This window comes from Coregonus clupeaformis, chromosome 18 (assembly GCF_020615455.1).
Source record: "Coregonus clupeaformis isolate EN_2021a chromosome 18, ASM2061545v1, whole genome shotgun sequence".
In the NCBI taxonomy this organism is placed as follows: domain Eukaryota; kingdom Metazoa; phylum Chordata; class Actinopteri; order Salmoniformes; family Salmonidae; genus Coregonus; species Coregonus clupeaformis.
The window spans coordinates 9,586,000-9,609,321 of NC_059209.1; the positions used below are offsets into that span (position 1 = coordinate 9,586,000).

At 45.6% G+C, this 23,322-nt stretch overlaps 1 protein-coding gene across 3 annotated transcripts in view; it reads right to left on the minus strand.

The window, feature by feature from the left end:
• grid2 (glutamate receptor, ionotropic, delta 2) overlaps nt 1-23,322 on the minus strand; it is a 577,776-nt gene that overhangs the window by 499,241 nt on the left and 55,213 nt on the right. The window lies entirely within an intron of this gene.

Genomic DNA, 23,322 nt, shown 5'->3' on the forward strand with positions numbered 1-23,322 from the left:
GCTAAATTCACATTTTGGGACCAAGTGCAGGTCAGTGTGATTTCTGGTCACACTTTTCACAGACCTTCACAAAAATTACAGCATGGTAACATCCTGAGGATTGCAGTAGCCTATGCTATGAACTCTAAACCACGTCAAGCGACAAAGTCAGTCCTTGTGACCATGTGCACTGGAGAGCGCCCGTCAAGTCAGACATTCCACTCCCATTGCCATCCCCTCATTTAGCAACAAAGAGACTTTGTAAACGTTTCATCATGTTTGTTCGTGTTACTGCCGTTTTCAAGCATCCTACTGCTAGGCATGTCCCATCAAACACTAGTTAAGATTGTTTATTTATAATTTTAAGTACATTGGGAGAATCTAAATTGCATACTCCTCGTGTCCTCTCTCCTCTCCTCCTTCTCAAAACCCATTGGAGGAGAAGGTGCCAAACACACTTTGCAAATGTTGCTAATGTTTGTTCATGTTCCCTAGCGTTTTCAAGCGTATTCCTACTGCTAGACATGTCCCACTGCCTGAAATTTCAGCCTGGTTTGGTGGGATGGAGTTTTGCCCTGCCTGGTGACATCACCAGGTGGTAAATTAGTTAATAGACAAATAAGAAAGAGTTCCAAAACTCTCTGCCAATAACAGCTAGTTTTCAGTTTTCCCCTCCCTACTCAGACCACTCCCAGACTGTCCTAGCAAAATTATTGCTTGAGAAATTGCTAAGAATCTATTTCTGTTTCTTTTTAAAAATTGTATTTAAACCAAACACAGTAAGGTAGCCTACTTAATTGTTACTCAGAAATGATTTGATATTGAGATAAAAATGGCTGCATTGGACCTTTAACTTTGGTTATTTAGAATTTAAGGTACATTGTATCGCCAGCATGTAGCCCTACTCACCATCGCAGGTTGTTTGTGGACTAGTTCGGAGAGCGAGCACACCTGTGACATACACATAGTTAACCAACAGGTTCACGCGCACAGTAATCGGAATGTTCCATGTTGGAGGGTGTTTTCCCAATATTTGTTGAGTGTTATGAGATCATGTCCTGGTATGTTGAAATATATTATGTAATGGCCATTGACTTAAATCAGAAATATTGATTATAGTGAGATTTGTTAATTGATGAAATACCTGTTTAGGTGCATTTTGGATTATCCCAGTGTTAGAAGTTGGGCTTTTAACCTGTTCAGGTTGCCCTTTTCCTGAGAGCTTATTAGGCTAGATTGACATGTTGTCCCAGGGCTCTCTAACTCAGCTGCGTGAGGAAATATTAACCCAAAGTTATAGGTGTGACTAGTTTGAAAATGGTAGCTAAAAACCAGTAGCTTCAGTGTATCGGCCATTTAGTTTATGTTTGTTATTTTTGTCAGTCAAATGTTTGTCAATGCTTCATGTAAATTATATTCATGGTTAAAGCTTTACTGACCTTTTCTGAACCTGTAAATAAATACCACCATTTTGCACCTGAAGTCCACCTGACTGCTGATGCTTGGCACCCCTGAAAAGACAGTGAGGTCCACTATCTTACAGACATCAAGCGACAAAGTCTGTCCTGAAAAAGACATCCACCGTATGATTGTTCGGTGTGTTGTCTTGTTTCACTTTCTGATGGAGTCAATTGTTTTAAACGCCATGCAATATGAATGAGAAAAGTCAAACAAAAACACAGGGCAGCATGAATAAATTGTCAAATAAAAGACGCATTCCTTCATCTATTTATAGTTGCATTATTGATGCGACTCAAATGTGGTTCAGAGTGAATCTAAAGAAACATTTCCCACAATGAGGTCTGATTGAAACAGATCAAATAATAGAATACCTATCCCTTTGAGAGCGTGGGGCATAGGCCTATACCTTACAGGATGTCATTGATCCCTCTGTGATGGGGGTGTTATGTCTGACTGGTTGTACAGTTGTATGGTAAATCTACTATTAAATATCAGCGTTTACAGGGATGAAGTCAAATGTGAGCCGGTGGTCTGTTGTGAAATCGGCTGGTAAAGACAATGCTTTCAAAGCCCGGCAGAACTCTGTCAGACAAGACAAATCTCCCTCCCAACCAGCAGCAACGTACTCACTTTGTCTCCAATCCTCCGCAAAAACATCATTCTAGTTCTTTTATCTGGGCCCCGGAATTGAGTTGCCATAGAAACAAAACTCAAGGTGGAGGCTTCAAAACGCACTTTAAAGCTGCATATCTCACCCGTGGCGGTGTGAAATGGTATAGAGGGGGACGATATTTTCCCTCAATGTCCCCTCTAAAGTGGCCGCCTCGCTCTCTGTTTTGTTCCCTTAACTGAAACCATCAGATATTCAAATGGAACAATAATTAAAACATCTTAATGGAAATAAATTACTGGTGGGGATTGATTTTAAGGCCTTTCCACCTGTGATTAGTTTTCATTTCGGTGAGTGATTCATGATCCGTTGATGATGATTACGTACATCGAGCCTTTTGCATCCTACCCATAGAAACATGAATTAGGAATGAGCTCATCCATACATTCATAAAATATGATTAATCAAAATAGTATGAATAATAAACGGACAGTCTCCAAACATACAAATGTGCTTTTGAAGGTCGGCGTCGGAATCCACTGAATGAAATAATAAATAGTAATAACTTGTTTACTTTCTACTGACCTTCAATCACAACTCAAATCAATAAACTTGTTAAATGATGATATTTGCTATCTCTTTCTTCATTTGTCTCCTAATGTACCCCAGCTGGGCAATAATGAGTGATTCTACATCTGATCTCAGACCTGTGACCAGATACGTTTTGCATAACAAGGGATTTATCAAGGGATGGTAGACCATACTAGATTGTGCACACTGGCACCTGCCAGCAGCTGCAAACTCATACATAGCACATAGCAAAAGAGAGCAGAAGGCCAAGGCCCCACTGTGCACATCATGGCCATTGTCACATTGATTAATGTCTCCAAGCTCTCTCTAGGGGAGAAAAAGTGAAGATTATTATTTTTCCTTCAATCCACTTCATACAGGAAGCTCAAAAAAAAAAAGATATATGTTTTTTATGTGCACGCACGCGTGTGTGTGTGTGTGCATGTGTGTGGATGCAGGCCTGGGTGACTGCACTGGTATGATGTGGATGGCAGCACTGCATGCTGATTTACAAGCAGCCTTCCTCCTGTTCTAAACTCTTCTCCAGCATGGCTCCTCCAGCTCTTGGACAATTGGATTGTGAAGAAAGGCAAACGTCACAACATATATCAGAGGAGACGATAAAGGCATTGCATCTAGCTTTACACCGACGCACCAAGGGCAACAGGGCTCAAATGCACAATATGTAATCATTGCTATTTCCACAACAGCTATTTGGAGGCAGAATACATTAAAGGCGAGAAATGATTTGGGAAATGCTATTGATTCCTGAGTGCTTCAAACATCTAATATTCCTGTTGTTGTTTACTATGGTTTACTGATGAATATCCAGTTTGTCAGTTAGTCCAATAACGTCTCCAGGAGGAGGTTCCTGCTGGCTTCCCTTCATGAAACATCACTTATCGTTTGGCCTTTATTCTGTTGAATGAAAAGTACACATTGTTAAATACACACTGAGAGAATCAACATGAGTTCCCTTTTAACTACAGCAAATCACCCAACAGAACAGAGGCTCTTTTCCAATTTCCAGCACTATTATTTCACAACGTCAATAGAGCTCGCATAATTAGCCTGTGTATTTACGCTAAATAATTTAGCATTAATGAGCAATTGTCTGGAAGGGAATGACTTCACTTGCAATAAGAAGTGAGGGAGTGTGAAGGAAGCTAGTTCCCTCCTGACAGGGTTAGACTTGGAAACAGACTTGTCAGCCAGTTAGAAGATGACTATTAGGGCAGCTGTGCAGTTGGATAGGAAAATCCACGTCTCTCAGGCTGTCCAAGTAGAGACAGGATTCAGAAGGTTATTTATGTGGTGGCAGAGAAGATGGAGAGTTATTAGCTCTAATTGCACATCATTCCTGTATAGGCTATACCTTTATACTGTATCACTCTCTCTCTTTCTCCCGAGTGGCGCAGTGGTCTAAGGCACTGCATCGCAGTGCTAGCTGTGCCACTAGAGATCCTGGTTCGAGTCCAGGCTCTGTCGCAGCCGGCCGCGACCGGGAGACCCATGGGCGGTGCACAATTGGTCCAGCGTCGTCCAAGGTAGGGGAGGGTTTGGCTGGCAGGGATGTGGGTTTGTTTCCCACGGGGGGCCAGTATAAAAAAAAAAAAAAAAAAAAACATGTATGCACTGACTAACTGTAAGTCGCTCTGGATAAGAGCGTCTGCTAAATGTGTAAAATGTAAATGTAAATATCTGAAACCAACTTGCAATACCCCACTAAGATACAGAAGAATACCACTCCCTACACTGGTCTCCACAGCCTAGTATGGGCCGATTGTGACGGAGCAGCCCCATGGCAGTTCTGGCTATGATGATGATAATGGAGGAGCCTTTCCGCGTTGATGATAATGACAATGACAACAATGACAGTGACAGAGGGGAGGGAACCGAGGGGTGGCGCCCACCTTGACAGCAATCGAAAGCTCATGACTAAACAGGAGAGCATATATCCAACTTGTTGGTGATGTATGGTCCTGTGTTATGATGAAAGCAAGATGGAGACGGCGCGGGATGACGATGATGAATCAGTTTGCTCTTGCTGGGGAGAGTGGGTGGAGGGGTGGTGTTTAGGGGAGGCCTGTGAGTGCAAATGTGTGAGGGCGGTCAGATTTACGGCCCATGCCTTGTCTGGGAGAAGGACGTGGCAGCTGACACCTGGGAGACAAGGGCGATTAATTGGCTTCCGGGAGGCCCAGGGGAGAGCAGTAATCGTCTGATAGAACGTGATATAAAACGGCAACACGCCGCCATGTTTATCACGCCGCATGGCAGCCGCGGCCACGCACAGTCACCCATTAATAACTCCACATTTCATTGGTCGGCACCAGCCAACTCTCATCATCACTGCTCCGCCGCATACAAACACAGAGCCCTCTTTAATTGATATCTCTGATGAGACTGGCTAGGTGTCCTCCCCTGCACCAGGCAGGCAGAGGCACAGAGCTTGACACAGAGCTCCACTATGTGTGACTGTGCTAGCAGGAATATAATGGTGTGTGGGCAGTGTTGAGTGAGTTCACAGCAGCCACTGTCAGTAGGGAACTGTGTTCCTGAAATAGACTAAGGAGAAGGCAAGCCAATTCTCATACAGCAGGAAGGAGGGTAGGACTAAGTGTACGTGTGTATCAGCAATCTGCATCTGCGAAATCTATTGCCACCTTTGTGCAAAACTTCAATGATCCCCGAGGACATGGTTTGTACTATGAAATCCACATGTGCCATGTTCCCTTCTCCTGCTGGCTGAACACACACTTTCATTATTATCATGGAAATAAATGTCTTCATCATTAACGCAGCGGCGAAGCTGCCAGCCAGCTCCCTGGCATTGCTGAGCCAATCTAAAGCCTCTCCATGGCTGTTCCTCACCTTCCCCGGCTGTGGGGACACCTTCTCCCTGACATTTAATAGAAGTGGACTTAAATGGGGCTGTTGGATGCCTCAGACGGATGGGGCCTGGGAGGGTGAGTTTCCCATTCCCATTCCCCTTTTTTATTTAACCTTTATTTAACCGGGGAAACCCATTGAGACCAGGGTCTCATTTTCAAGGTGATCTGGGAACAATAGATCAACATAATCAGTCTCAAAACAACACTATCAATTTACAATTTCACATTTCAACAAATGAGAAAATGTCACATCGATCAAAGCATCAATCAAGACACAGATGCTTGGGGTGTTGCTGGATTTCTACCTCCTGGGTGGATACAGGCGTCATGTGGAGTGTACCCCTTGCCACACACACACGGACGTGGACACGCACACACATATACGCACACCTCTTTCATGCCATTTCAGATGGTGTTGGGGTGTTTGGTGGACATTAAAATCTGCCTAAAACAGCACAGTAGTCTCAAAGGTATTAGGTAAAGGCTAGAGAATATTCCAGACAGGAAAATAATATCTCCAAATAATTCCATTGCAATGACCTCAAATCAATAGGCCTACCAGAATGCATCTGTCTCATGGATTTTCTCTATCTCTCTCTATCTTCCATCGCATAGTTTGCCGTATCTGCTCGACAGAACACCCCAAGCAACACTGTCACTAACAAGAGATTCATTTCCAGCTAGCACATAACATTCTGAGAACCATATGTTTCTTAGAGCTTGGTGAGAGTGTGGTTGTACTGTGGTTATTTTGCATACAACCTTCCCACAAAGTACTGGGAAGGGTGCAGGATACCCAGCTAGCACATAACGTTCTGAGAACCATATGTTTCTTAGGTTGGAATTTCAGTACTTCAGCATAACGTTTCCTACAGGTTTCCTCATTCTATTTAAAGTAATGTTTTCAAATTGTTCAGAGAACTTTAAGAAACAACGTTGTTCTGTGGGAATTTCAGTACTTCAGCATAATATTTTCCACAGGTTTCCTCATGGTTCTATTTAAAGTCATGTTCTCAGAACATTCAGAGAACGTTAAGAAACAATGTTCTTCTGTGGGTATTTCAGTACTTCAGCATAACGTTTTCTACAGGTTTCCTCATGGTTCTATTTAAAGTCTTGTTCTCAGAACATTAAGAAAACTTTCCATAAAAACCACAAGTTAACATTAGTCATGTTTAAAGAAAGTTCTACACATTCCATTCCATTCTCAGCATCAACAAAACTCTCTCTATCCTCTATCTTGTTAAGTGTGTTCAGGTGTGTTGGCCACGCCCACTAATTGGCCACACCTGATCTTAATGAGTGCTTGTTTCCTTTGAAATGGGTCTGTTTGAATAGACTAAAATTAACAGCTTTGTATAAGTAAAAAAAAAACATGGCATGCTAGCTCCAGCCTGGTGATGCAGTGGACTAATTCCATGAATAGAGAGCAGAAGATCATAGGTTCAAATCTCATTGAGGCTGTGCTACAATAAAAAAAAAATATGTGTTTGCATGATTAATGCCTAAGCAAATTAATTTCCATGTGTCCTATCTGTGCTTGGAGTTCAAAACAGTTAACCCAAACTAAGCTAGCAGTGTTATTAAAAGTGTTACTGAAACATGTTCTCAGAACGTTATTTAATTACCTTCAAATAACCTATAATTTCTGTTCTCAGAGTGTTAACAAAAACCACGAAAACTTTCAGGGAACCATAGTAAAACATTCTCAGAACCTCCCTGCAACCTAAAAATGTACATTCCCAGAACAGACAACATTTTCACTTCCGTTCTCAGAACGTTTAAAAAACGTTCTGTTTTACCAGTCAGGAAACTTATGGCTTTGTTCCCAGAACAAATGGGAAACCAAAAATGTACGTTCCCACAACTTCCAAGGAACCAAATGTGTCAGCTGGGTTAGAATCACTGGGCTTGAAGTCAGTTGAAAACCCATAACTCTGTAATAAATATCTCTATTTGAATAGCCATTAACACCTTTCCCGAGGTCAGTGTGTGTAGAAAGCATTGTTAATGAGCGCCAATGATAATGACGATGTCAATATTTCCAGATGTTTCCCGCTCATCCGGCTGAGTGGAGTGCGGGAAGGGAATTAGTGCAGAGTGTTATGGTGCTTGACACTAATGGAATGCTGAGCCAATTGTGAGGCTGACACATAATGTGGCCCTCGTCACTGGAGGTTGTCACACAGCATGAGAATGGGAGAGAGAGAGAGCAGTGCACAGATAGGATACACAATGCCTGTAATAATAACCACAATGAAAGAGAGAGAGAGAGTATATGTGTATGTGTTACCCCATACCCCAAATAGCAATTCCTCCGTACACCAAGTATAGGGTACCTACTCCCTGTCAAGAAAACATGGGTAAAGTAAGAGATGAAAAAAAACACAGCCACTGGGTCATTTTCTGACCTGATGTAGACAAGATCGAGCCATTTCCTCCCAGGCAGGCAGTCTATTCCTCAGGGTGCTCCATCAGCACTGGAGGCCTTTCTGGGAGCAGGCCGTCCAAGAGCAGTCTGACCTTCCATAGATGGGAACTAGTTAGCTCCCACACAGGCCAGGACAGAGCTGAGGAGGAGTGTCTGGAGCGGTGGCAGCCCAGATGTCTGCTAGCAGCTAGTTCATGTAAAACCCTGCGACTCAGCAGAACATAACAAACCAAGCCTGTTGTTTTATTCATCACTGCAGCAAACTTGGTGGCCTGGAGGATGGAGCCAAGCGTTACTGTATGTAGGCCTATGAGTTTCAATAAAACACACTTTGCTTGCTTAGACAATACTATGTTTATGGTGTCTTTGCGGGTTAACTTAAGCAATTTTTGTAGGTAAGGCCTACTGTGCACTACAACTTAGGGAGGTTTTGTAGTAAGTGGACCTATTCTACAGATACAGACACAGAATCCACCCGTAACTTCAATCCAAATCATTCTCTGAAAAAATTAAACTACTACTAGACTATTATAACCCCCACTCACATTTCAAGTCAATTACAAAAAAAGACATATCCTATTCTAAATGCTAGCCACCACACAGAAGCCTCGCATTACCATTCCTAGCATAAGCCAGCCTTCAGAACATTTTCCAGAGACACTTAATATAGATTAATAAGTATTACACAAGGCCACGTTGGGGAGAATGGAATGTGTTCTCTTAAATTCCCCTTTAATAATTTATGGGATAATGATATGATGTGGATGAGCACACAAAAAATTACCAGATACAGTATTAATTTCCTCATTTCAGAGGATTTCAAGAGCAGTCATCTACACATATGAGCTTGGCAATATGTTCAGCTCTCACACTTTCATTTCGATTAGCTCTTTTTTGGTTTGCTTTGATATTCCCCAACCAACATTTTTCAGTTAAATAAATAAAATAAAAAGTTAAATGAGAAGAGTTTGATGTGGGGTGAAATCATTGTGATATGAATGGTCTGTACATTCAATTCTGTACTTTTATCAAACACACAAACCTACACCTGTTACAAGAATCTTGAGGAGAAAACTGAAGTGAAGAGGATGCAGCCACTCTTGGAAGGACAATGGAACTTGGATTATAAAAATGCTTCTTTATCATTTTCCATTGTCCTCCGAGAGTAGCTGAATATCCTCTTCACTTCAATGACAAATGACTCACAAATCCCCAAACACTCATTCCTCTTTCCATACTTGTACCTATTTGTTACCGAAAGAAAGATACACATATTTATATTCTCCAACATTTTCTCCAAATATCAGACAGTAGAAGTCATTTCACTAATTGTGCAGAAGCACATCATCCACATGGTCCCACTGGGTACTGTCCACTACTAATGCCTTTTCCTCAGGACTTGGTCCTGCTCTGCTCAATTGCAAAGGACCCAGAGCCTGCTGAACTTGGTGCCAAGTTCCTTAAACCCTATTCTCCAAGGCAAACAAATGGTTCCTTGTTCTGTCTTGTTGTTTTTGCTTACCTTTTGAGAAGGAGAACAAACATCACAACATCAATTAATTTTCGCTGTGCTCTCTTGGCTCCCTAAACAGAGTCACTCTAATTAGGTAATTAACGAGGATTAAGAAAACTGAACCGCTCGAATCAAACATTTAATTAGAAAACTAAACGGATACTCTAGTCTTTTGTCTGATGGAGTACCAAGGATGGCTGCCATGTCTCAAGGACAAACTGTTTCTGTCTCTCACCCAAGAGGAAGTGCCATACTGTACATCTTTAAAGAGTCCTTACTTAGTAATGCCAAAACTGATCCATCTTGTCTACCCAATGTAAGCCTTGTGGGTTGAACCTATTACCTTTCTATAGATTAAAGCATTGCTGAATACTTGCAACAGTTCACTAGAACAAATGCTAAAGGATAAAATGTTCAAGCTTCAGGCCTATCACAGCTATGAATGTGTTACATTATTCATTATTAAAGTTGTCTGAATGTCTTTTGAAGGACAGCAAAGTACATCTCATGACGACCAAGAATAGTGTTCCATGACTCTGGCTCATCCAGCTGGTTATGCAGCTTAATGCAGAGACGTGAGTAAACAAAAGATGCTGTGAAAATCTGTTGTGTATACATCTGACATTCGGAATAACTTTTGTGCAAATGTATACATGTTTTTCCTTTGAAGAGGGAAATGTAATCCTTGAATGATTAAAATCCTGTGGAGAGTATTCCATTTTTAAGACATTAATGGGGTGAAGCTTTTGTAAGAGCCTGGATAAGTACTCCACTCTCATCTCAAGCGGTGACATTTCAAGACAATGGATGCTACCACTGTACTGGTTCCTCAGCCGACACAGGCCCGCACCGGGCCTCACAAAAAGACTGCAGTTTGCTCAAACACAATTACACAGGAAAATCTGCATTGAGAATCCTCGAATGGACCATCTGCTTGTAGCGATTACCTTTCCTGGGGAAATCAACTTACATGAAGTGAAGTCAGTTTGTTTCCCAGCAGGGGGCATCTAACAAACAACAGCAGACTTTCCCAAATGAGATCAATCAAAACGATAAGAGTCCAAGCATATTAATAGTTCCACTGTTTGCACTGTAGATACCGTATTGATCACGCATTGACTTTGTCTAGCTTAGTCTAGCTTCACCAAAAGCAGCAAAGGAGGGCATGTGTGTATATTTGGCTCCAAAACTGTGATCAGACGGGCTATAATGAGCGTGTTGGGCTTAGCGATGCTTTCAAAGCCTTGTTATACCCATGCTCATCTGTACCCCTCTGGTGTACTGATGACACTGTGCTCTATTTGGACCATCACATCGGAGGGGGGATCTAAGAACACAACGTTATGATGTCTGGAGATACTACAGAGCTGCAAGTCGGATCATAGCGCGCTTTCATACGGGGCTAGTTCTGTCATGAAACACCCCTGCCGTGTGCCTGTTAAGACAGCACAGGCCCACATAGTTAACCTTTTCTTTGTCTCATCTACTTCCAAATGAGAGCACTGTGAACTGCTGTCACGACTTCGGCCGAGGCTGCCTCGACCTCCTTGTTTGGACAGGCTTCGGCATTCGTCGTCAGCGGCTTACTAACCACTGCCGCCCCAATCGTCATCACAATTGTCTTGTCTTGTCAATCACACACACCTGGTTCCTATCCCCTAATTAGTCTGTGTATAAGTGTTCCCTCTGCCCCCTTGTCCTTGTGGGTGATTGTTATTTGTGAGAGTAGTGTAGCTCGGTGTAGCTCCTCGTAACATATTGTTGCCAGGGTAGATTTTCCCCTGTGCCTATGTATTATTGGATATCTGTTACAGTGTATTTGCCAGGGATGATAGTTTCCCCTGTGCCTGTTTCGTTGATCGCTATTTGAGCGCATTTGTGTATCTACGAAGGAATAAACTCTGTATTCGGTGATTACCCTCCTGCACCTGACTCCTTTCCATCACACTCATCACAGAATCACCCACCCGCTATGGAGTCAGCGGGTGAAGAGCGCATGCCTGGAGTCGTGGCACGGGTCCAAGAGCATTCCACGATGCTGGTGTTGTGGAAGACAATCACTATATTACAAATCAAAATACTTCCAGAGTTTTTGTAATATAGTGATTATTTTCCACAACACTGGCCAGCTTGGGGGAAGCGATGGATCGGGTTCTTCAGGTCGTCCAACACCTGGAGAGGAGAGGACCCGATCTGTCGAGACCAGCTGGCCAACCGGATCCAGCCACCTACACCCCAGCACCCGGGAGGGATCCAAATATCCCGACCACGGGTGTTTGATGGGACGGCGGCGCTGTGCCAGGGATTCCTCCTCCAAATGGAGCTGTACTTCTCCAGCATCAGGCCGGCGCCATCGGAGCGGGAGAAGGTGTCCGTCCTCGTTTCCTGCCTCTGTGGGAAAGCCCTGGAGTGGGCCAACGCGGTGTGGAACGAATGAGGAGCCGTGTTGGAGGACTACGGGGAGTTCGCTCGCCTCTTTCGGGCGGTCTTCGTTCACCCGCCCGAGGGTCGAGAGGCGGGCGTGCGGCTGGTCCACCTGAGGCAGGGGACGAGGACCGCGCAGGACTTCGCGTTGGAGTTTCGGACGCTGGCAGCGGGGTCCGGGTGGAACGAGCGGGCCCTGATCGACCATTTCCGGTGCCATCTGCGGGAGGAGCCGCCGGCCGAGAGAGCGGAGGAGGACAGCGACAGTGCCACTCTGGTGGCACGAAGGGACAGTACACCACACGGTGTAGTCAACGTTCTTTTGGGCCTGGTGGCGGCAGGCAGGGCACTCACGCATCACCCCAGGTATCGAACACCCACACTTGTTCAGAGCCCTCTGCTGCGCACTGTACCCTTCCTATCCACTTTCCTGATCACATGGTAGTTCCCCAGTGTAAGGCGCTAGTCAATTCAGGCGCAGCTGGGAACTTTATGGACAGGGCATTCGCACGCCGTCAAGGCATGTCATTGGTTCCCCTATCCATTCCACTCCCCATCAGAGCACCCGATTGCCGACCATTAGGGTCCGGGTTTGTTACGGAAGTCACTATACCAGTCACCATGATCACCCAGGAGACACATTATGAGCAGGTTATTTTTTCGATTATTGAGTCTCCTGCTTTCCCTGTGGTATTAGGTATCCCTTGGCTAGCACTCCACAACCCCACCTTCTCATGGCCGCAGAGGGCTCTCACAGGGTGGTTGCGAGAGTGTCAGGGTAGGTGCAACCACGGTGGAAAGTCCAGACGGTACCTCCACCGTGCGCATTCCCCCCCGAATACCTCGATTTGGCGCACACGTTTTCAAAGACGCGTGCGACTAAATTACCACCTCATTGGGCGGGGGATTGCGCGATAAACCTTCGGGTAGATGCTGTACCTCCCAAGAGTCATGTGTACCCCCTGTCGCGGCCTGAAACGGAGGCTATGGAAACATACGTCTCCGAGTCCCTGGGCCAGGGGTATATACAGTGGGGAGAACAAGTATTTGACACACTGCCGATTTTGCAGGTTTTCCTACTTACAAAGCATGTAGAGGTCTGTAATTTTTATCATAGGTACATTTCAACTGTGAGAGACGGAATCTAAAATCCAGAAAATCACATTGTATGATTTTTATGTAATTAATTTGTATTTTATTGCATGACATAAGTATTTGATCACCTACCAACCAGTAAGAATTCCAGCTCTCACAGACCTGTTAGTTTTTCTTTAAGAAGCCCTCCTGTTCTCCACTCATTATCTGTATTAACTGCACCTGTTTGAACTCGTTACCTGAATTAAAGACACCTGTCCACACACTCAATCAAACAGACTCCAACCTCGCCACAATAGCCAAGACCAGAGAGCTGTGTAAGGACATCAGGGATAAAATTGTAGACCTGCACAAGGCTGGGATGGGCTACAGGCCAATAGGCAAGCATCTTGGTGAGAAGGCAACAACTGTTGGCGCAATTTTTAGAAAATGGAAGAAGTTCAAGATGACGGTCATCACCCTCGGTCTGGGGCTCCATGCAAGATCTCACCTCGTGGGGCATCAATGATCATGAGGAAGGTGAGGGATCAGCCCAGAACTACACGGCAGGACCTGGTCAATGACCTGAAGAGAGCTGGGACCACAGTCTCAAAGAAAACCATTAGTAACACACTATGCTGTGATGGATTAAAATCCTGCAGCGCACGCAACGTCCCCCTGCTCAAGCCAGCGCATGTCCAGGCCCGTCTGAAGTTTGCCAACGACCATCTGGATGATCCAGAGGAGGAATGGGAAGGTCATGTGGTCTGATGAGACAGAAATAGAGCTTTTTGGTCTAAACTCCACTCGCCGTGTTTGGAGGAAGAAGAAGGATGAGTACAACCCCAAGAACACCATCCCAACCGTGAAGCATGGAGGTGGAAACATCATTCTTTGGGGATGCTTTTCTGCAAAGGGGGAAAAGACTGACTGCACCGTATTGAGGGGAGGATGGATGGGGCCATGTATCGCGAGATCTTGGCCAACAACCTCCTTCCCTCAGTAAAGACATTGAAGATGGGTCGTGGCTGGGTCTTCCATCATGACAACGACCCGAAACACACAGCCAGGGCAACTAAGGAGTGGCTCCGTAAGAAGCATCTCAAGGTCCTGGAGTGGCCTAGCCAGTCTCCAGACCTGAACCCAATAGAAAATCTTTGAAAGTCCGTATTGCCCAGCGACAGCCCCGAAACCTGAAGGATCTGGAGAAGGTCTGTATGGAGGGGTGGGCCAAAATCCCTGCTGCAGTGTGTGCAAACCTGTTCAAGACCTACAGGAAACGTATGATCTCTGTAATTGCAAACAAAGGTTTCTGTACCAAATATTAAGTTCTGCTTTTCTGATGTATCAAATACTTATAACATGCAATAAAATGCAAATGAATTATTTAAAAATCATACAATGTGATTTTCTGGACTTTTGTTTTAGATTCCATCTCTCACAGTTGACGTGTACCTATGATAAAAATTACAGACCTCTACATGCTTTGTAAGTAGGAAAACCTGCAAAATCGGCAGTGTATCAAATACTTGTTCTCCCCACTGTACGTCCCTCCACTTCACCCGCTTCCTCAAGTTTCTTCTTTGTGAAGAAGAAAGATGGCGGTCTGCGCCCATGCATTGATTATCGATCATTGAACAAGGAAACGATTAGATTTAGTTATCCTCTCCCCCTCATTCCTTCAGTGATTGAGTCAATGCATGGGGCGCACTTCTTCACTAAGCTAGATCTCAGGAGTGCATACAACCTGGTGCATGTTCGGGAGGGGATGAGTGGAAGACAGCATTCAGCACAACCACGGGGCATTATGAATACCTGGTGATGCCCTACGGTTTGATGAATGCTCCATCTGTCTTCCAGTCCTTTGTGAACGAGGTGTTTCGGGACATGCTTGGTCGCGGTGTGATGGTCTACATCGATGACATCCTGGTGTATTCCACTACTCGCGCCGAGCATGTGTCCCTGGTTCGCAAAGTGCTGGCCCGAATGTTGGAAAATGACCTTTATTCCAAGGCAGAGAAGTGTATGTTTTTCCAGCAGTCCGTCTCCTTCCTCGGATACCGCATTACCACCTCAGGTGTGGAGATGGAGGGAGATCGCATTTCAGCCGTGAGTAATTGGCCGACTCCAACCATGGTTAAGGAGGTGCAGCGCTTCCTTGGCTTTGCCAACTACTATCGGAGGTTTATCCGGGGCTTTGGCAAGGTTGCAGCTTCCATTACATCCCTGTTGAAGGGTGGGCCGTCCCGGCTCCGCTGGTCTGCTGAGGCTGACCTGGCCTTCAGGAGACTGCGGGGTCTGTTCACCTCTGCTCCAGCACTGGCCCACCCCGATTAATCACTACCGTTCGTAGTGAAGGTGGATGCGTCCGAGGTAGTGATAGGCGCTGTCCTGTCCCAATGCTCGGGCACGCCACCCAAGCTCTGCCCCTGTGCCTCTGGCGGAGCAGGACTACGACGTTGGTGATCGGGAGCTGTTGTCCGAGCTTTGACCGTGTGGAGGCATTGGCTCGAAGGGGCGAAACACCCTTTCCTCATCTGGACGGACCACCGTAACCAGGAGTACATCCGGGCAGCGAGGAGGCTGAATCCTCGCCAGTCAGGTGGGCCCTATTCTTCACCCGGTTCGATTTTTTACTGTCATACATTCCGGGTACGGAGAACATGAAGGCAGACGCACTGTCCCGGCTGTATGACACAGAGGAGAGGCCCAGAGACAACACCCGCATACTCCCGGCCTCCTGCATTGTGGCGCCGGTAGTATGGGCGATGGACGCGGATATAGAGCAGGCATTACGCACAGATCCATCTCCACCACAGTGTCCAGCTGGGCTGCGGTACGTGCCTGCTCTTATCCGTGATCGTCTGATCTTCTGGGCACACACGTCACCCTCCTCTGGTCACCCAGGTATCGGTCGTACAGTGCGCTGCTTGATCGGAAAGTACTGGTGGCCTACCTTGGCTAAGGACGTGAGGGTGTACGTCTCCTCCTGCTCGGTGTGCGCCCAGAGTATGGCACCTAGGCACCTCCCAGCGAATAAGCTACAACCTTTACCAGTTCCACAACGACCATGGTCTCACCTTAGTATTGATTTTTGACTGATCTTCCCCTCTCCCAAGGTAACACCACCATCCTGGTCATTGTGGGCCGCTTCTCCAAGTCCTGCCGCCTCCTTCCTCTGCCCAGTCTCCCCACGGCCCTGCAGACTGCGGAGGCCCTGTTTACTCACGTCTTCCGGCACTACGGGTTGCCAGAGGATATAGTGTCCGACCGAGGTCCCCAGTTCACGTCCAAGGTTTGGAAGGCGTTCATGGAATGTCTGGGGGTCTCGGTCAGCCTGACCTCTGGGTTCCACCCTGAGTCAAATGGGCAGGTGGAACGGGTAAATCAGGATGTGGGTAGGTTCCTGTGGTCCTACTGCCAGGACCGGCCGGGGGAGTGGTCGATGTTCTTGCCATGGGCAGAATATGCCCAGAACTCTCTCCGCCACTCCTCTACTAACCTAACACCATTCCAATGTGTTTTATGTTACCAAATGGTTCTGGCACCGTGGCACCAGAGCCAGACCAAGGCTCCTGCGGTGGATGACTGGTTTCGGCGCGCGGAGGAGACGTGGGACGCTGTCCACGTTCACCTCCAGCGCGCTGTGCATCGTCGGAAGGCCAACACTGACCATCACTGCAGTGAGGCCCCGGTCTTCGTACCGGGTGATCGGGTCTGGCTCTCGACCCGGAATCTGCTCCTCCGCCTGCCCTGCCGGAAGCTGAGCCCGCGATTTGTAGGGCCATTCAAAGTCCTGAGGAGAATCAATGAGGTCACGTATAGGTTATTACTTCCCCCTGATTACCGTATTAACCCCTCGTTTAATGTGTCTCTCCTCAGGCCGGTGGTGGTTGGTCTGCTCCAGGAGTCAGAGGTGCGGGAGGTTCCTCCACCTCCTCTGGACATTGAGGGGGCCCCGGCATACTCTGTCCATTCCATCCTGGATTCGAGGCATCGGGTGGGGGGCCTTCAGTACCTCGTGGAGTGGGAAGGGTACGGTCTGGAGGAACAGTGCTGGGTCCTGGTGAGGGATATCCTCGATCCCTCCCTGTTGCGGGATTTCCACCGTCGCCATCGGGCTCGCCCTGCTCCGCGTCCTCCTGGCCGTCCCCGAGGCCGGTGTCAGCACGCTGCTGGAGCTGCGCGTCAAGGGGTGGTACTGTCACGACTTCGGCCGAGGCTGCCTCCCTCCTTGTTCGGGCAGGCTTCGGCGTTCGCAAATCACCGGCTTACTAACCACTGTCGCCCAAATCATCATCACAATTGTCTTGTCTTGTCAATCACACACACCTGGTTCCTATCCCCTAATTAGTCTGTGTATAAGTGTTCCCTCTGCCCCCTTGTCTTTGTGGGTGATTGTTATTTGTGAGAGTAGTGGAGCGCATTTGTGTGTCTACGAAGGAATAAACTCTGTATTCGGTGATTACCCTCCTGCGCCTGACTCCTTTCCATCACACTCATCACAACTGCAGTATTTCTGAAATATCCTAATGAATGCAACTCTTCAAATGTTTCTCAAAGGATCACACTATTGAGAGGCACATTCGTGGAAAACATACTGTACAGAGCATGTATTCATGCCAGCTATGGTACCCTCCCATCAGAGCTAGACGTGCTCCTACATCTATACTGTATCTGAGATCTAAGCTCTTTGTAATGTGAGCGGAGTGTGCCACATTTCGTACGGAAGACAGGGGAGAGATAACAGCCCATTCAATCTGGCCCGCAGGAAGTTTCAGTAAATAAAAAAATAGATTATCATTGTGGGTTATTAATCATCTAAAAACTAGATAGAAAGTATATAGAAATTATAATGGACAGATACGTTTTCAAATAACTGCCATTTTTCTGGCCCGCAAATTGCATTTGAGGAACAAATATTTCAGAAAATAAATTAAAATACTGATGTGGCCCTTGAGCCAAAATTATTGCCCAACCCTGGCCTAGACTCTCCAAAACTGAATACCTTGAAACATATTACCCCGAGTGTTTGAACTCCGTCTTTCTCAACCCATCTGACATTAGAACGTAGAGCAGTTTTCTCCCTCCCCTGTGGTAATCTCTCAGATGTGTTTTCACCAAAGGAACATACTGTATATTGGATTATTTTCAAAATATGATTAAAAAATAACTCAGCCACGGCAAGCTATTCAAACGATACGTAAGTCATATGACCTTCATAAACAAAGAAATCCCCAATGTGTTACTACTGCACTAAATTGCATTATCAATGACGTGAATATTCCAATGTTCTTTCCTTCTCGTAGCGTGTTTTACCTTGCAACCCCCAGGCCACGACACGATATACATATTCTGCCTCTACTTTAATCTGTCTGATTTCAATAGGATTTACACTCGACAGTTCTTAAAACACGCACAAACTCACACAGACACACACACAAAGACACACACACACACACAGACACACGCATACCCACACATCTGGTTTACATAAGTAGGATGCCAGAGAATGGAAAATGTATTATGTGTACATACATATTATGTGCTGGTTACAACAAATCAGTGTGCAGGTTCAAGGATGCGTACAGGAAATAAGAGCATTTGCTCTCAGGACGATAGAGAGGAAATAGACCAGAGGAGAGGATGCAGCATGATGGAAAACCAGGAAGAATAGAAAGAGAGAGAAGAGAGTGTGCACTATTTCACAAGTGTCCAATAATATCTGTCAGGTTTTTTTGCAGCACAAGCCTGGAAACACTATTTCATGGGCCATAGAGCTATTCTTGCCCATCAAATACCACACTGTTTTCCCCCTGCAGTTCAATCCCGAAGATGGGGAAATAAACTCAATCGAGTAGCCAGTAAAAGCCTGTTCCTCTGGCCTTTATGACTTTGTGGCTGTGGTAACTAGTGACGACCTAGAATTAGCTTGACCCGAGTTACTGCCCTGATGACACAAACGGCTTCAACAACAACGGTAATGTGTTTTATGTGAAAAGTTGTATTAAAAAATACCTGGTTAATTACCCAGCCAAGCAGATACAAGTAGTAGAGTCATTTTGGTTGTGAAGTGCATTATCAAAAAGCTTTGTCCTTTCCTTGTAACAAAATGCAATTTACCACAAGGCTGTCTATTGTATCACCCTGTCACAGGCCCTCCCAGTCAACACCACCTCATAAGGAAGTACATTGTTTATGAGTATTGCCTGCTGCAGTTGTTCGAGAAATGTCCAGTTTGCAGCCGAACATGCAACATAGAGAAGACCAGCAAGGGGACCCTCAGCATCACGCAGACATGCCCTCATTGTTAGCGTTCCTATAAATGGAACAGGGAGGACACTTGAATCAGGTTGGTGACTTTTGACATGGTTAAAGGTAAAAAAAGTTTTGAGTTTTGCCCCAATTCACCTTCATAACCTAGCCTGGTGGAACCAGCCTAATCGCTGCGTTTCCCATTCTCTTTCATTTCACATATCATGATATCTGAAGTGAAATAGTATGAAAACATGTATGCGCTCACTAACTGTCAGTCGCTCTGGATAAGAGCGTCTGCTAAATGACTAAAATGTAATGTAAATGTAAATAGAAAGGTGAATGCAGTGATCAGGTTGATTCCACCATGCTAATCATAACGACCATTGATAATGTAATCAGTGCTCTGTGTGTGTGGTTGTGTGTGACCAACCAGTATCTTTGATGAGAGGCCAGGAGCTGATCTACGCTGCCATGCCCATCAATGGGTCGCTGGCAAAGACCTTACCTCCAGCCTCTTGCCTGCTCACCAATGGTCAATTGCAAATGATATATAGGTCTAAATACTATCACAGATGATATGATATATGACTTATAAAGTATGGTTACATTTTATTTGCTTTGTTAAACCTACCCTTTGGAATGATTTGGATAACAACAGTGAATATATTTAGTTATTAACATGTCATTACTGTTGCTATTTCACTTCGGCAGAGAAGTCATGGAGTTTGATCTGCGGCCATAACGCACATGCAACTGGTGCGGCAATTATTGCCGGCGCTTCAGCGTAAGAAATGACAACATAAAGGACATTTACGGCTCGCTGTCCGCCCCGCTGCAGAGAGTTAATAATCCACCAAGAGCAAGGGATCATGGTCATCAATTATGCCAAGCAGGGAGGGGGAGGGGGAAGGAAATGGACAGCGGGAGAGGGTGGAGGGTCAAGGTTTTGAGTGGGAGAAACATTAGATGATAGTAAGGTGATGGACAGAGAGAGCCAGAGGAGGGCCTAGATTTCGGCGACCTTGTGCTTTGGACTGCTTGGTGCTTCATGGACTGTGCAGAACTCTCTTGCCACATACACTACTTGGAGTGAGTGACTTTCATTTTAGCCAGGTTCTCTGTTTCAACCTGGAACATCAAATCTAATGGGAAACCAATATGAAATCATAAGGCACAGAATTCAATTTACTCATTACGGTGCTCCCTGATGGCAGATTTATGTCCCTGAAGCCAGGAGGCCATTTTCTATTGTTCCCCTTACATAATTTTTTTTTTCTTTTTCTTTTTCTTTTTTTAGGGGGTAGATCAGCTTTAATATTGCAGATAGATTGTAACTTCCATCAATGTAATTGTCTGCATCACTTCCAATCCCCCATATGTTTTCCCCCCTCGTAAATATATATATATATACATACATATATATATATATATCCTTTAAAAAATATATATTTACCTTTATTAATTTCCAACCCCACCACCCCTTCCCTAATTGGAGTAAACTAGTGAACAACAATGCTTAGGCCTCTACTTCCAGCTTATACATACTATATAAATTTTATGGACACAGTCAATTTTACAATAATTCTATTTTGTTTGTTTTTACTCCTGAACTTCCTCTAGCCTCAACCTCTCTCCCCTTACATTCTTGCATCAAAATGTCTCAAACATGATATCTTTATAAAAAGTCCCCAACTACTGTATCAGTTAAAAAATTATATTTCAAATAGACAATTGAGATAACGATAGAGTACATACTATTGGTTACAGGAATATTAAAAAATAAAAATAAAACTTTGAAAATATGATGTAACAAATACGGAGGAGCAGGAAGACCGAGAACAAAGCATTTGATAAAAAATAACACTCCCACTCTGGTCTAGTAAATTGGATGGTGTGTATTTTACAGGCTTTTTTCCTTCGCATGGAGGATTGAAGATGCTGTAAAGTAACAAAGCTGTGGTAGCAAGACGAGGGAGGTCAGATAAGCATAAAACTGCAAAGTATCTTGAATTAAGACTGATCTGGTTGTGGATCTATAGACTGTAAATACCAGCGCTGGTCCCTGATGGCAGCTTGTGGCTTATGTTGTGAATATATTTCCTGAACAAACTGATATGCTTGCAGCTCTCTGATTTGAAGTAATTGCCCTTAAAAAAATCCAGGTAGGCTAAAAGTTGCTCATAATGAACGTTGCAGACTGAATTGGTTTTCAATTACCATCACATTACAGACACTTGGACCTGCTTGTACAAGTCACCTTTCATTCATTAGTATGAAAGGGGGAATCTGCATAGTGGAATAATATTTTATCCCTGGAAGAAAATGTGCACTCTCCTCTAATTAATCAGTAAAATATTGGAATAATGACCATAAAAGCTTGTTTCTCAACCCCTACTTTGAAGGCTTTGGCGTGTTCTATAAAAAAAATAGAAAAAACCTTGTCATGGTGCAATTGTATGAACTTAACTTGATATATGATTGATGGGCTTGTCACGCCGGTCTGCACAATTCACAAGCAAATGACCCAGAGAGTATGTAATGAATAGAAATGAAAGAAAGACAAATGATGGGATGTCATCTAAAAGCATGATCATGTTCTGTCCTACATTATCATATCTTTCACATCATGTTCTGCACTAGTATATCACATATTTTTTTCTGTGATGCAGAAATACTTTGTCAAGGTGTCACGGAATCAGCCGAGGCTGCTCCTCCTCCCTGCTCGGGCAGGTTTCGGCGTTCGTCGTCCCCGGAGTACTAGCTGCCACCGATCTATGTTTCTGTGTTTGACTTGTTGTGTCCTGATTGTGTACACCTGTTCCCCATTATGTTGTATTGTATTCCCTATTTAACCCTCTGTCGTGCATTGTGTGTTGTGTGTTATTGTTTGCGTCATCGGCAGTGTGCGGGTTGTTTGTTTTCTCCGTTGTTTGGAGACAGTTTCTTTTCACTGGCGACTTTCATTAAAGTACGGTTTCCAGTAGCTCTGTGTCCTGCGTGTGACTTCGCCTACCGCATTTCACTGTCGCCGTTCTGACAGAATAACACACCACCATGGAGTCAGCAGGATCGGTTGTGCCTAGGGGATCACTGGAGGAGCCCGTAATCCTCCAAGAGGCCAGGATCCAGCACCTGGGTACCACCATGCAAGAAGTGATGGACACTTTGAGGCGATGGGAGAGGGGAGGTTTGCCCACACCTCCTCCTACGATGCCACCACCATCAGCCATACCCATCGGTCCATCTCCGGAGTCCAGTGGGATTCGGCTCTCGCTCCCGAGGGCTTATGATGGCACCGCGGCCGGGTGTCAGGGTTTCCTACTCCAGGTTGAACTCTACCTAGCAACCATTCACCCGGCGCCCTCGGGATACGAGAGCGTGTCCGCCCTCATCTCCTGTCTGTCCGGCAAGGCGCTGGAGTGGGCCAACGCCGAATGGGGTGGAATAGACGCCGCTACGGTCAGCTATGCGGAGTTCACCCGCCGCTTCCGGGCAGTATTCGATCATCCCCCAGAGGGTAAAGCGGCGGGTGAGCGTCTATTCCACCTTAGACAGGGGAGGAGGAGAGCGCAAGAGTTTGCGCTGGACTTCCGGACGCTAGCCGCCAACACGGGATGGAATGAGAGGGCCCTCATCGACCACTACAGATGCAGCCTGAGGGAGGACGTGCGTCGGGAATTAGCCTGCAGGGACACCAACCTCAGCTTTGACCAACTGGTGGAAATGTCGATTCGCCTGGATACCCTGTTGGCTACCCGCGGACGTCCGGATTCGGGGCCGTCCATTCCATCCCCCAGCACTTCCGAGCCGACCCCTATGGAGCTCGGGGGTGCTGATGCTAGGGAGACCAGAAGGGAGACCAGGAGGGAGGCCGTCCCCTGCACCAACTGTGGCCGCAGAGGACACACTGCTGGTCGGTGCTGGGGAGGGTCTCCTAGGAATCGAGGCAGTGGGCGACGCACTGATGAGTCTTTCCCGGTGAGTAGGCACCCAACTCACCCAGAGCTCTCTGCTGATCATATGTAATAATAATAATATGCCATTTAGCAGACGCTTTTATCCAAAGCGACTTACAGTCATTCGTGCATACATTTTTGTGTATGGGTGG